Source organism: Natator depressus, chromosome 13 (genome assembly GCF_965152275.1).
Source record: "Natator depressus isolate rNatDep1 chromosome 13, rNatDep2.hap1, whole genome shotgun sequence".
NCBI classification, from domain to species: Eukaryota; Metazoa; Chordata; order Testudines; family Cheloniidae; genus Natator; species Natator depressus.
In genome coordinates this window covers 36,666,741-36,679,714 of record NC_134246.1, presented here as the reverse complement: position 1 = coordinate 36,679,714, position 12,974 = coordinate 36,666,741, and the positions used below count along the sequence as shown (strand labels likewise).

The 12,974-nt window shown below is 53.4% G+C and overlaps 1 pseudogene; it reads left to right on the top strand.

Moving 5' to 3' along the window:
* The first annotated feature begins 858 nt into the window (after window positions 1–858).
* LOC141997106 (mast cell protease 3-like) lies at window positions 859–11,608 on the top strand (annotated as a pseudogene).
* Window positions 11,609–12,974: the final 1,366 nt, after the last annotated feature.

Sequence of the window (12,974 nt, the reverse complement as noted above, 5' to 3'; positions counted from 1 at the left end):
GAGCCCCCTTAGCCCAGGGCCCTGGGCAGCAGCACCTAAAGTCCCTGTGTTAATCTGGCTCTGGGTACAGGGCCCCAGATGTACAGGGCCACAGATGTACACAGCCCCCAGGGATGCAGGGTCCTGGATGTTTCCAGCCCAGATGTGCACAGCCCCGGCCAGATGCTTTACGCTCGCTCTGCAGGGCAGCTGCTGATTGACTTACCCAACATGTGAACTCCTCAGGGGGCTGTGGTTTGCCCTGAGTCAAGCATCACCTGTGGGGGCAGCCCCTCCCTTTCCTTCTCCCCCAGCCAGGTCTATAACTGACCCTAGAGGCAGATGCGTCGCCCCCTTCCCCGGACTCCCTCTGACAGTGCTGCTGCTGCCCCGTTCCCCATGGTCTTTCCCTTCCCCCCTGGGGCTGAGGCCGGTGAGTACACGGGGAATAGGATCCCCAGCCTCATAGGTGCTGGTGCTATGGGAGCTGTCTACAAAGCCTGTCTCCTCCCCAGAGCCAGCTGCTTCCCCCAGAGCCATTGGTGTGTCCCATGCACCCAGCTGGGGTGCTGGGGGATCTGGGGAGGTGGGGGGCTGGTGTGTGCCCAGGACACAACTGGAGAGCCCCATAAGGTCTCAGAGTAGCATCAGTATGTGAACAGCCAGTGCCAGGACAGGAAAGGCAGATCTGTACAGCCTTTGTGATTAGAGCAGAGGGGGACTCCTGGGTTCATTTTGCAGATCCACCGCGCACGACGGCAGAGATTTGGAGTGAGGCACTTTTTCTCTTTGTGCCTGGACTTCCCAGTCTGTGAAATGGGGATAAGGCTGCTTCCTTTAAATGTCCTGGAGCAGGGATTCTGTGCAGCACCTGGTACGATGGGGGCCCTGATTGCAGTCGTGATCTGTGCAGCGCTTGGCACAACAGAGCCCTGGTCTCAGTCAGGGGAGGGGTACACCAGCTTGCAGAATTTGGGGGCTTTTCTTTCTTTTGGGGGCTCTGCCAGGGGAGATGACTGGGGGATGGGAAGCCCAGCCTCACTCCAGACCCTACATGACCCTACGTGGCCGTCATGAAGACAGAGACAGAAGGAAAAAGAATCATAGAATCATAGAATATCAGGGTCGGAAGGGACCTCAGGAGGTCATCTAGTCCAACCCCCTGCTCAAAGCAGGACCAATCCCCAATCAAATCATCCCAGCTAGGGCTTTGTCAAGCCTGACCTTAAAAACTTCCAAGGAAGGAGATTCGAGTGAAAGCTTGCAGGGGATTCCTGATCTGCGAGAATGTGGTGGTAATGACAGCTCCTTGTAACTGCAACCTGCAGTAAGAAATGGAAGATCCCCTGTCCCTAAGCCGGCCACTCCCTGTCCTGGGCCAGTCAAAGCTGTCGCCCTGGAGCGCTGGCTTCTGTACATTCATCCTGAATCCAAGGCAGCGTCTACACACACCCACTTTAACAAGGTTAACAACCCTCAGTTGAACCCACGGTATTGGCCTGTCTGCAGCACCTGCATCCCCTTGTATTGCGTAGTAACATCACCGTGCTGCTGGGGGCCCACAACACTGAAATAGATGAACCGGGGACACCGAAGATCTGGGTACATCCTCGAATCCCCCACCCAGAATACAATGACAAGACGGATGAAAATGACGTCATGCTGCTGTAGGTACCACCCCCCATCCCATCACCCCACCCACAATGACCTCACACTATGGCAGGTACCACTCTTGTCCCATTACCCTACCCTCACTGACCTCACCCTGCTGTAGGTACTGCCCCTGTCCCATCCCCCCACCCCCTGTGACCTCACACTGCTGCAGGTACTGCCCCCATCCCATCCCCCCATCACCTGTGACCTCACACTGCTTGGAGTGAGCAAAGGTAGCTTGGGAATTCAGGGCTATGGGAGGGGAGGAAGGGGGTTCCGGGGGCACTAGGGCTGGGCTGGGGGGCTAGGGGAGGCAGCAGGATCCAGGGGGGCTGGGGGATTATGTGGGGAGCTGAGGGAGGCAGTAGGGGCCAGGAGCCATGGGGATGGGTGGGAGTCTGGGGGAGGCACTGGGAGCAAGAGGGGAAGGGTGGGCATCTGGGGGAGGCAGTGGGGTCAGGGGTGATGGTGGAGATGTCTGGGGGGGTCAGCAGGAGCCATGGGATGGATGGGTGGGAACCAGGACAGGGGCAGGTGGGGAGGCGGGGGGGCCACAGTGGCAATGGGGGGTGAGGGGAGGCAGCAGGGGCCAGGGGGATGGGGAGCATGGAGAGCCGGGGCAATGGGAGGGCATCTGGGGGAGGAAGCGGGATCCACTAGGTGGATGGGTGGGGGATGGGCCTTAAATATTACATCAAAAGTGCTCTAGAAACCAAAACTTCTTTGTCTCTTGAGTACCTACCTTGAACCCTGCTGCATACCACCATAACCTGGGATGATTTAGTTGGGGTTGGTCCTGCTTTGAGCAGGGGGTTGGACTAGATGACCTCCTGAGGTCTGTAATCTTCTATGATTCTATGATGGATCTTAATAGTCAGGGACAGATCCTAGAAATCAGGGTTGGGAATTAGCTGGATCCTAGGAGTCAGAGAGGGGAATTGGTGAATCAAGAACCCAGGGGTGGATCTGAGAAATCAGCAGGAGATCTAGAAATCAAGCACAGGAGTCATCCAGATGCTGGAAATCAGGATTTGGAATCAGGGACGGGAACTGACTAGGTTAAAGAAATCGGGGATGGATGCTAGAAATCAGACACCGAAACTGGGCAGATCCTAGAAATCCGGGACGGGGCCAGCTAGATCCCTGGACTGTGGGGTGGTAGCCCTGGGGGGTGGGGGTGGGAAGTGGTCCTGGGGGATGACTTGATCTTGAGTCCCCGGTCCCCAGGAAGCAGGATACAGAGCTGGATTTCAGGACCGTGAATACAGAATGCAGCCTGCCCTTTGCTTGGACACCGGTACCCACGCCTGCTGTTTGCTTCTCAGGGCGACTCCAGGGCCCCTGGTCTGTGATGGGAAGGCCCAGGGAATTGTCTCCCATGGCAGCACTGATGGGTCAGCACCCAGGGTGTTCACCAGGGTCTCCACATACTTCTCTGGATCAAGAAAACTCTGCTCAAGCTGAAGCCATAGAGGGAAGCCTCCATCTGCTCTAGTGTCACTGGGGAGATCCATACAATGGCTGGTTGGCTGGGCGTTGCAGATGGATGGATGGATGGATGGATGTGTAGCCAATGATTTTAGTTTATTGGTCATTTATTGTATGACGTTATGATTACCATGTCATGTCATATATAATTGCATGCTGAAGAGAGTTAAATTATAGGATTATAGAAGTATAAGACTGATCAGTAGTTAGAAGAGATAATTAGGTATTAGGTATCTAACTAAGCAAGACTGAAATGCAAGGCCTACAGGCTGCGGCCCGTCAGATTTTAGCTTAGCCATATTAGGCCATAGGCTTCAGAAATGCTTGACATCAGTAAGTGACCGAAGAATGACCCTATGCCACAAGATGATGGGGAAAGATGTGCCCATGAGGGATATTGTGAAAAATTAACAGCAAGGGTAATTTTTGGCTTACAGGATACCTGGTAGTCACATTTCTCTAGCACGTGCCCTAATCGCAGGGTGCGTAATGTGCATAAAAGCTAATGAGATATAGTTGGAATCACATTATAAAAAGAGGGTGCCCAGATTAGGGAAATCGACTTCCCTGTGGGAAACGCCAGAAGGAACCATCCTCTACTGACGATCAATTGGCCAGGCAGCCATAAGATCTAAAGAATATCGTTAAGGATGTGAGTAGAAGTATATTTGTAACTTGTTCACCGGTCTTTATAGAATTTCTAGATGTTTGGGTAATCATAACTTTAACTGTAACTTTAATAAAACTTGTAAAACAGACTGGACCTTTTCTGTGTGAAATGTGGTCACCACCCTGGGTCTTTATGTGATCCTAGAGACTTCAATTTCTCCCCGCAGAGCCTGACTTTAACTCAGGCCTTAGGCCTTACACCAGGCCCCTTATAGTGGGCCTCATGGCTCAGGATCCCTCTTTCTGTTTCACCCTCCATGTCCATCCACCTGTTCCATCTGTCCCTCCCTCGCTCCCTCCCCATCTACACCCTTCTATCAATCCATCCTGCCATCCCTCCACCCCTCTCTCCCTATGCATGGGGAAGTCCCCATCGTTCCCTCCCTCCCCACCCACCCCCTCCATCCATCCATCCCCTGACAGTGTAACCCATTGCTGTAGTATCTCAGCTTTGTTGGGGCCTTCACCTTCACCCTGTTTGCTTGTTAATTTCATTTCCTGTGCTCTGTCTGCCGGCATAGATGGAGTCTAGTGACATTCAGCCCTTGCAGGTCCTTACTTCTCTCCAGGGCCTTTCGAACTGGCTGCTGGTATCGCACACAGCCAGGCTGGGATGTTCAAAGCCTTCTGCAGGAGTGAGGTGTCGAAATCCCATTGACTTTCAGGGGGAGTTGGGGCCCTAACAACCTGACCCCCCCTTTACAAGCCCCAGCCCGTCCTGCCAAGTGTTGGGGCTCAATCCCATGGAAGCTCAGCGCCCAGCATCTCCCAACAGGGGAAATGGGGAGATTTTCAGAAGCGCCAAAAATGCAGTGGGTTCCCCTAGTACATATGGCCAGGAGCAGGTACACATCGGAGTCCACTCAGCCCCTCCCCCCGTGCAATGGGAGCAGGTCCTTATGGGATCCAGCCTCACACTACACAGCGACCCTTCATGAGAGGGTGGGTGGGGAATTGATATGGGGCCTTTCCCCTCCAGGGGGCTTTGGCTCCAATCCAGCCCCAGGACAGGGAATGGGTGACTCCAGGGCGATGGGAAATTGAACACAAGGCCTTGCCCGTCCAGGGTGCACCCACTCCCATCCAATATTTGCTGACTTGCGAGGGGGTTGTGAATCAGATTCACCATTTCGCTCCCCGGCCCCAATCCAGGTGTTTGTGGGAAGCGGTGCTGTGACAGACAGAAGTATCTGGTCTCTCTGACTCACGGCCCTCCCCACGACTCACATCTTCTCTGCAAGGGAGGGGGACAGCTGAGCAGGATCAAGGGGGCAGGTTTCCACAAGAAACTGAGCCGAGTCTCAGTCAAACCGCGGCTGCCACCACAGGAGCACCCAGCCGGGGTGAGAGCTCAGACTCTGCTATTAGCTGCTGAGCCCCCTCCCCCAGCTCCGCTCCAGGTGTGCACAGTATCCAGTGGTGCACGGCCCCTGGGGGAACGGGGGGGGGGGGTCGCGCAGGTAGGTGTGGCCACAGCTGTGCCTGGCACCAGGACAGGCAGCCCCCAGCTCCAGGAGTTCAGCTATTGGGTGGGGGGGTGACCCAGCTGGGCCTGATCTTCCCTGCGGTATGTGTGGTGGGGGGTTTCTGGGGACGGAGACGGCTGAGGCATGGCAGGTGGAAACATCACACTGAGGTGTTCCCCCCACACACATCTCTGCGCCGACCCAGGCACCTGGAGGAAGAGGCCAGAAAAGCCCTGGCTGTGGATGTCTCAGCCCTAGCCACATGCCCCACTTGGTGCCTGCACGGACCTGGGCGGGAGGATATCAGTGCAAGCTGCAACAGGGCTCAGTTCCGCCCCAGATGTGCACGGCTCCAGGCTGATCCAGTGCCCAGATGTGCCACATCTCCAGCTGTGGAGGGCACCAGGCTGCTGAGGAACCTTCCTCCAGCTCCTTCACCGGGACGCAAGGAGCGAGGTGGCGTTGCTTTGCAAGAGAGCAGGCAAGTGAGCCTGTGAGTCTGCCTTCCTGTTGCAGAGAGACCCTGAGATGAAGCCGGGTTAACCACAACACGGGCCTCAGACTTGGCCCTGCCTCTTAGCAGCTGAGCCACTTCCCACCCGCTCAGCAGGGCTGCAGGGCACTGCCGAGGGTGCTCCAGCTCCAGCCATGCCGGCGGGTCCCCATCCCCTGCCTCTCCAGCCCACCTCGGTTAATGGTTAACCAGTTAAACAATATAATTCTAATTGTTTAACTGGTTAACTGTTTAAACCAATTTTTACCTCCCTGGTCCAAGCGCTGAGATGGCAGGTCCCCCACCCACATCCTGGAGTGCATGGCCCTGAGGTTTCCTGCCTTGCATCTGTGCTGCTCATGCAGGCCTGTAACCCACCTCTCAGGCAGATGCCCCCCCTCCCAGCTGGGCCATGACAATTCTGCTCATTCTCCTGCTTCACAGGGCTCAAGTTGATGAGGGGAGGGGGCACAGTAGCCCCAATGTGCACAGCCTCCAGGGGTGCAGGGCCCCAGATATGAACAGTCCCAGGGGCGCAGAAAGTCATATGTGCACAGCCCCAAGGGCTGAAGGGCCCCACGCGTGCACAGCCCCCCAGGGATGCAAGGCCCTATAGCTACTCAGTTGCCAGGGTGTGCAGGGCCACATGTGCACAGCCCAAAGGGGTGGAAGGCCCCAGATATGCACATCCCAAGGGTAGCTCTCTGCTAGCTCTGCAGGGTGGCTGGTGACTGCCTTACCCTAAGAGTGAACTCCTCCCTGGCAGGATCCAGAGGTTGTGGTTCACCCCGAGCCAAGCGTCACCTGGGTGGGGGGCCCAGCTCCTCCCTTTCCTTTTCTCCTGGCCAGTCTTATAAGTGACCCCAGAGGGAGACTCATTCGTCTCCTTCCCCAGACTCCCTCTGAGGATGCTGCTGCTGGTGCTGTTCCCCAGGGCCTTTTTCTTGCCCCTGGAGGCTCAGGCTGGTGAGTACAGGAGGGGATCAGCCACCCAGCCTAATAGGGAGTGGAGCCTGGTGCTATCGGAGCTCTCTGCAAACCCGAGCTCCTCCCCAGAGTCAGATGCTTCCACCAGGGCTTTTGGTGTGTCCCCATCACCCAGGTGGAGTGTTGTAGGGTCTGGGGGGGATGTCAGTGTTTGCCCAGGACCAAACTGGCGAGCCTCAGGGCTGTGGGGTCTGGGGGCAGTTATCAGTGTGTGTGCGCCCAGGTCAAAGCTGAGGTGCCCCAGACCCGGTATCGGTGCCTAGGACCCAGCTGGGGAGCTGTGAGGTCTGGTAGCAGGTGGGCAGGGAGCTAAAGGGGCAGAGGGAAAGGAGGGGTTTGATGCTACCATAATAAATCCCCTGAGAGGGAGCTGGCACACAGTAACTCAACCAGGGCTGATGTGAACGGTCAGCTCCTAGACAGGAAATGCAGAGCGGTGCAGCCTGTGTTGTCAGAGCAGAGGTTGATGGGAGACAGGACTCCTGGGTTCTTTTTCCAATTCTACCGCACACTGCACCCGTGATCTGGAGTGAGTCGCTTTTCCTCATTGTGCCTGGATTTCTCAGTGTGTGAAATGGGGATGAGGATCCGTCCTGTGTCTGCGTGAACTCTCCGGAGCAGGACTTCTCCCTCTGCTTCTCTGCAGTGCCTGGGCACGATGGGGGCCTGATCTCAGGCGGTGTCTGCGCAGCACTCTGCACAACAGGGGCCCTGGTCTCGTCGGGGTCTGTGCCGCGCCGAGGACAATGGGGGCCCTGATCTCGGTCAGGGGAGGGGTTCACCAGCTGGCTGGATTGGGGGCCTGAACTAACTCCTTCTCTTGGGGGCTCTGCCAGGGGAGATCATCGGGGGACAGGAAGCCTGGCCTCATGCCAGACCCTACATGGCCTTTGTGAAAATAGAGAGAGAAGGAAAAGGAGGAAACATGTGTGGAGGGTTCCTGATCCGGGAGGACGTGGTGGTGATGGCGGCTCATTGTAACTGCAACCTGGGGTAAGAAATGCAAGAGCCCCTGCCCCTGAGCCAGCCATTCTCCTAACCTTGGGCCAGGTCAAAGCTGCCCCCCCACCCCAGCAGGGGAAAGGCCCTGGAGCGCTGGCGTCTGAACATGGACCTGAGTGCCAGGCAGCATCTACACACACCCACTTTAACACAGTTAGCGACCCGTGACTGACTCAAGAGTAGTGGCCTGTCTGCCGGTGGGCAGATGGAGCCCAGGCCACGGCGGGTGGGCCAGCCAGAGGACCTCAGCCCTGCCCGGTCCTAGCTGTGGGACCCCAGCCCCAGCAGGACCCCAGCCTCTGCATTAACTTAGGTTAATAGTTAACCAGTTAACCAATATAATTTTAATCATTTAACTGGTTAACTTTTTTAACCGATATTTTCATCGCTACTTTGAACTGGGGGACCACCTGAGCGTCCTCACCACCAGTCCGGGCTCCCTTTACACTGTACTGCTGCAACAGTCTCTCTCGCCCCCTCCATCATGCATACTGGTAGGGACCCATCCAGCTGCAGCTTGACACCGATGCTGAGATCAGCCCTGCATGGGAAGGGGGCCATTTTGGCAAAAAACCTTAATGTGAGAGCCACATCCCCAAAGCCCCACCCAGCTCACTCCATCCCCCCTCTCTCCCTCTCTCTCCCACACCCTCACACACTTTCACTGGGCTGGGGCAGGGGGATGGGATCGGGTTCCAGGGTGGGGCCAGGGATGAGGGCTTTGGGGTGCAGGAGGGGGGTTGGGCTGTAGCCAAGAGGTTTGGAGTGCAGGAGTGGGCTCAGGGATGGGGCAGTGTGTTGGGGTGTGGGAGCTGATGTGGGCTTTGGCTGGGGCTGAGCGGTTCACAATGTGGGAGGGGGCTGCGGGTTGAGCCTGAGGCAGGGGTTTGTGGGGGAGGGTTCAAGCTCTGGGAGGGTGTTTAGGTGCAGGAGGAAACTCCAGGATAGGGCAGAGTGTTGGGGTGCAGCAGGGAGTATGGGGTGCTGGCTCTGGGAGGGGGAATGGGGTGCAGGAGGCGGTATGAGGGGCTGGCTCCATGAGGGGGTATGGGATACAGACTAAGTGCTGGGGCAGGCGGTTGGGGTGCAGGAGGGGGTATGAGGTGCTGGGGCCAGGAGTGGGCAGCACTTGCTTCAGGGGCCCCCAATGCACCCCTGAGGCCTCTCTCTGCAAGCACCACCCCCACAACTCCCACTGGCCACAGTTTTCTATTCCCAGCCAATGGGAGCTGCGAGGGTGGTGCTTGCCGACAGGAGCAGTGCATGGAGACCTCTGCTCCCCCATGCAGGGCCATGGGGGCATGCTGGCTGCTTCTGGGAGTGGCGTGCCCCTCTGAGATTCCAGAGATCAGGGAGCCACAGTTTGGGTCCATGGGAGCAGCCACTGGCTTGCAGGGCCTTGCAGGGAAGAATACTGATGTAAGCTCATGAAATCCACCTCCTCCCTCAATGTGGAGAGGGACATGCACAGCTTTCTGCCCCAAGTTATAATTGACACACACACACTGGTTTTAGACAAAACAAAACTAGTTTATTAACAACAAAAGACAGATTTTAGGTGATTATAAGGGATAGCAAACAGATCAAAGTAGATTACCTAGCAAATAAGACAAATATGCAATCTAAGCTTAATATACTAAAGAAACTGGTTATAAGTAGCAAATTCCAACCCTAAATGTTGTTTTAGGCAGATTGCAGAGGTTTTTAAAGGCCAGTTGCATTTGCCTGCATTTTAAAACTTCAGATATTTCATTTATAGGCTAGACAGCCTTCCAGCCTGAGCTCAGTCCTTTGGCCCTCATTCAGTCTTTGTTTCTTAGATATTTACAGCAGTCATCCTGGGTGGGGATTCAGTGAAGAAAGAACCATGATTACGTCACTCCCCTGCCTTAAATAGGTTTTATATATGGTGGGAATCCTTTGTCTTCCAGTGTGATTCCCACCCCTGGTCAGTGAAAAAATACTGATATTATCATGGAGTCCAGTACCAGGTGGCTTGATCACATGATCCTGCAGCCATAACATAAAGGCAATTTGCAGTGTTCCCAGGAAGGCTTGCCTAGGAAGGCTCCCTGGTGAGAGATTAGCATCTTCTAAGAATTTACCAGCCAGCAATCTAGACTGACTGCATTCTGTCTAGTGGGTGTTCCCCAGGTGTAAACACATTTGTAATAGGTGCATAGACAATATTCCTAACTTCAGGAATGATACATGCATACAAATATGATAATCATGTTCAGTAAATCATAATCTTTCTCATGATATCTCACATGCCTTATCTTTCACAAGATACTTCACAATTGTGCCATACTCATATACCAATATTACTATGAAGAATATGAGGCGTAATGCCATCCTCACCCCAGTGAATTTCCACTGCTTCAGGTGCCACCCATGTCCCATCACCTTGCCCCCAGTGACCTCACACTGCTGCAGGTACCACTTTCATTCCTCCTCCTCTCCCAAGTTGCCACATACTGCAGCAGGTACTGACCCCGTCCCATCACCCCATCCCCAGTGACCTACACTACTGCAGGTATCACCCCCATCCCATCACCAAGCCTCCAGTGGGCATCACAGATTTGCACAGTTCTCATGGGGATACCTCACCTGGTCCCATCTAACCCCATCCCCCCATGACTCTTTGATCCCTGAACAGGAGTTTGCTTTTCCTTCTCTCTCTCCCTTGCATCACAGCTGAGGGATAAGGCCCAGATGACCCAGACTGTGGGCACCATCCCCCTGTCCAAGGAGATGGTGAAGAAGGGGGCAGTGTGCAGTGTGGCTGGCTGGGGCCAGACCAGTAGCAAGACAAACTCCCAGCCCTCTCCAACCCTGCAGGAGGTGGAAATGACGGTCATGGGGAAATGTATGTATCTGTCTCGGCCCTATCTGCACTATGTCCCATCCAGGATGCTGTGCGTGGGGGACCCTCTGGAGAGGAAGGCACCATTCCTGGTGAGTGTGGGACGGGCACGTGGCAGCCCAAGGTGCTGCTAGAACAGGAGACTGACAGGGATGGGCAAAATGGGAACAGTCAGGATCCATGGTGAGCCAGGCAGATCTTGGGAACCAGGAACCAGAATTGGTCAGACCCTAGGAATCAGGAATGGAGGCTAGAAATCAGGGGCAAGAACCAGGAAGTTCTTTCAAATGAGGAATGGATCCTAATAATTTGGGACAGGAACTGGCTAGATCACAGAAATCAGGGACAGAAATCATCTGGATGTTCAACATGTTCTAGAAATCAGGGACAAGAATCAGCCACATCCTGGAAGTCAGGGATGGATCTTAATAGTCAGGGACAGATCCCAGAAATCAGGGTTGGGAATCAGACGGATCCTAGGAGTCAGAGAGGGGAATTGCTGAACAAAGAACCCAGGGTTTGATCTGAGAAATCAGCAGGAAATCCAGAAATCAAGGGCAGGAGTCAGCCAGATGCTGGAAATCAAGATTCAGAATCAGGGGAGGGAACTTATCAGATTAAAGAAATCAGGGATGGATGCTAGAAATCAGACACCAGAACTGGCCAGATCCTAGAAATCAGGTATGGGGCTGGCTGGCTCCCTGGGGTGGAAGCCCTAGGTGGGTCCTAGGAGTAACTTGATCGTGAGTCCCCAGGAAAGGGGATACAGAGCTGGATTTCAGGACCATGGATACAGAATGCAGCTGGACCTTTGCTTGGGCATTGGTAACCCCGCACGTGGTGTTTGCTTCTCAGGGTGACTCTGGGGGCCCCCTTGTCCGTGGTGGGAAGCCTATGGGCATTGTCTCCCATGGCACTGGTGACTGGTCAACTCCCAGTGTGTTTACCAGGCTCTCCAAATACGTGTGCTGGATCAAGAAAACTCTGTGCAAGCTGAAGCCTTAGAGGCGAGTGTCCATCTCTACTGTGAGTGGAGAGATAAACAGGTATTGCAGAGTGATGGATGGATGGCTGCCTATTGCAGATGTATGGATGGATGGATGTGTAGCCAATGGTTTTAGTTTATTACTCATTTCTTGTGTGATGTTATGACTAATTAATGTGTTATGCTGTACATAATCTTTCTATGCTCAATAGAGTTAAGTTGTAGCATTAGAGAAGTATAGGATTGATCAGTAATTGAAGTGGTAATTAGGTATTAGGTATCTAAATAAGGAGGTCTCAAATGCAAGGCCTACAGGCTGAGGCCTGGAAGATTTTAGCTTAGCCATATTAGGCCATAGGCTTAAACAATGCTTGACATCAGTAAATGACCAAAGAATGACCCTATGCCACAAGATAATGGGAAAAGATGTACCCATGGGGGATAGTGTGAAAAATTAACAGTAAGAGTAGTTTTTGCTTTCAGAATATCCAATAGTCAGATTTTTCTACCACATGTCCTAACCACAGGGTGTACTACGTGTGTAAATGCTAATGAGGAATAGTTGGAATTGCATTATAAAAAGAGGGTGCCCAGATTAGGAAAACTGAGCTCCCTATTGGAAACCCCAGCAAGAACCATCCCTCTAATGATGATCATTTGGCCTGGCAGCCATCAGACCTTAAGAATATTGTTAAGGATGTGAGTATAACGATATCTGTAGCTTGTGCATGGGTCATTATATAATTTCTATATGCTTTAACAATCATAACTTTAACTGTAACTTTAATAAAACTTGTAAAACAGACTGGACCTTGTACTTGTGAAATGTATTTGTGGTCACTATTCTTGGTCCTTATGTGTTCCCAGAGATGCTAAATCTGAAGCAAGAAGCAGAGGTGACTTTCAACCTGTGAGCTTGAAACTGTAGCGACCAGAGCCAAACCCATGGTGGTGTAATACCACATTACAAAACTGACTTTAAATAAAATAAAAGGTGATAGATGGATGGATATTGCAGAAGGTCGGATGGATAACTTAATGGTTGGATATTGGGGATGGATGGATAGAAAACATAGATTAGAAGACTTCTGGATACTGCAGAATGATGGATGGATGGACAGGGCAGATGAGAAGACAGATGCTGAAGAAGGATGGTTGGATGCCTGGATAATAGAGAAGGATGGATGGATAGAAGGATAGAGGGATGCATGGATATTGCAAGAGGATGGACAGATGGATATTGAAGAAGGGTGGATGATGGTGGATAGATACTGGAGAGGATGAATGTATGGACATGGTATATGAGAAGACAGACATGGATATTGCAAAAGGATGGATGATGGGTAGTCACTGCAGAAGGATGGATGGTTGAATGGATGGATGATG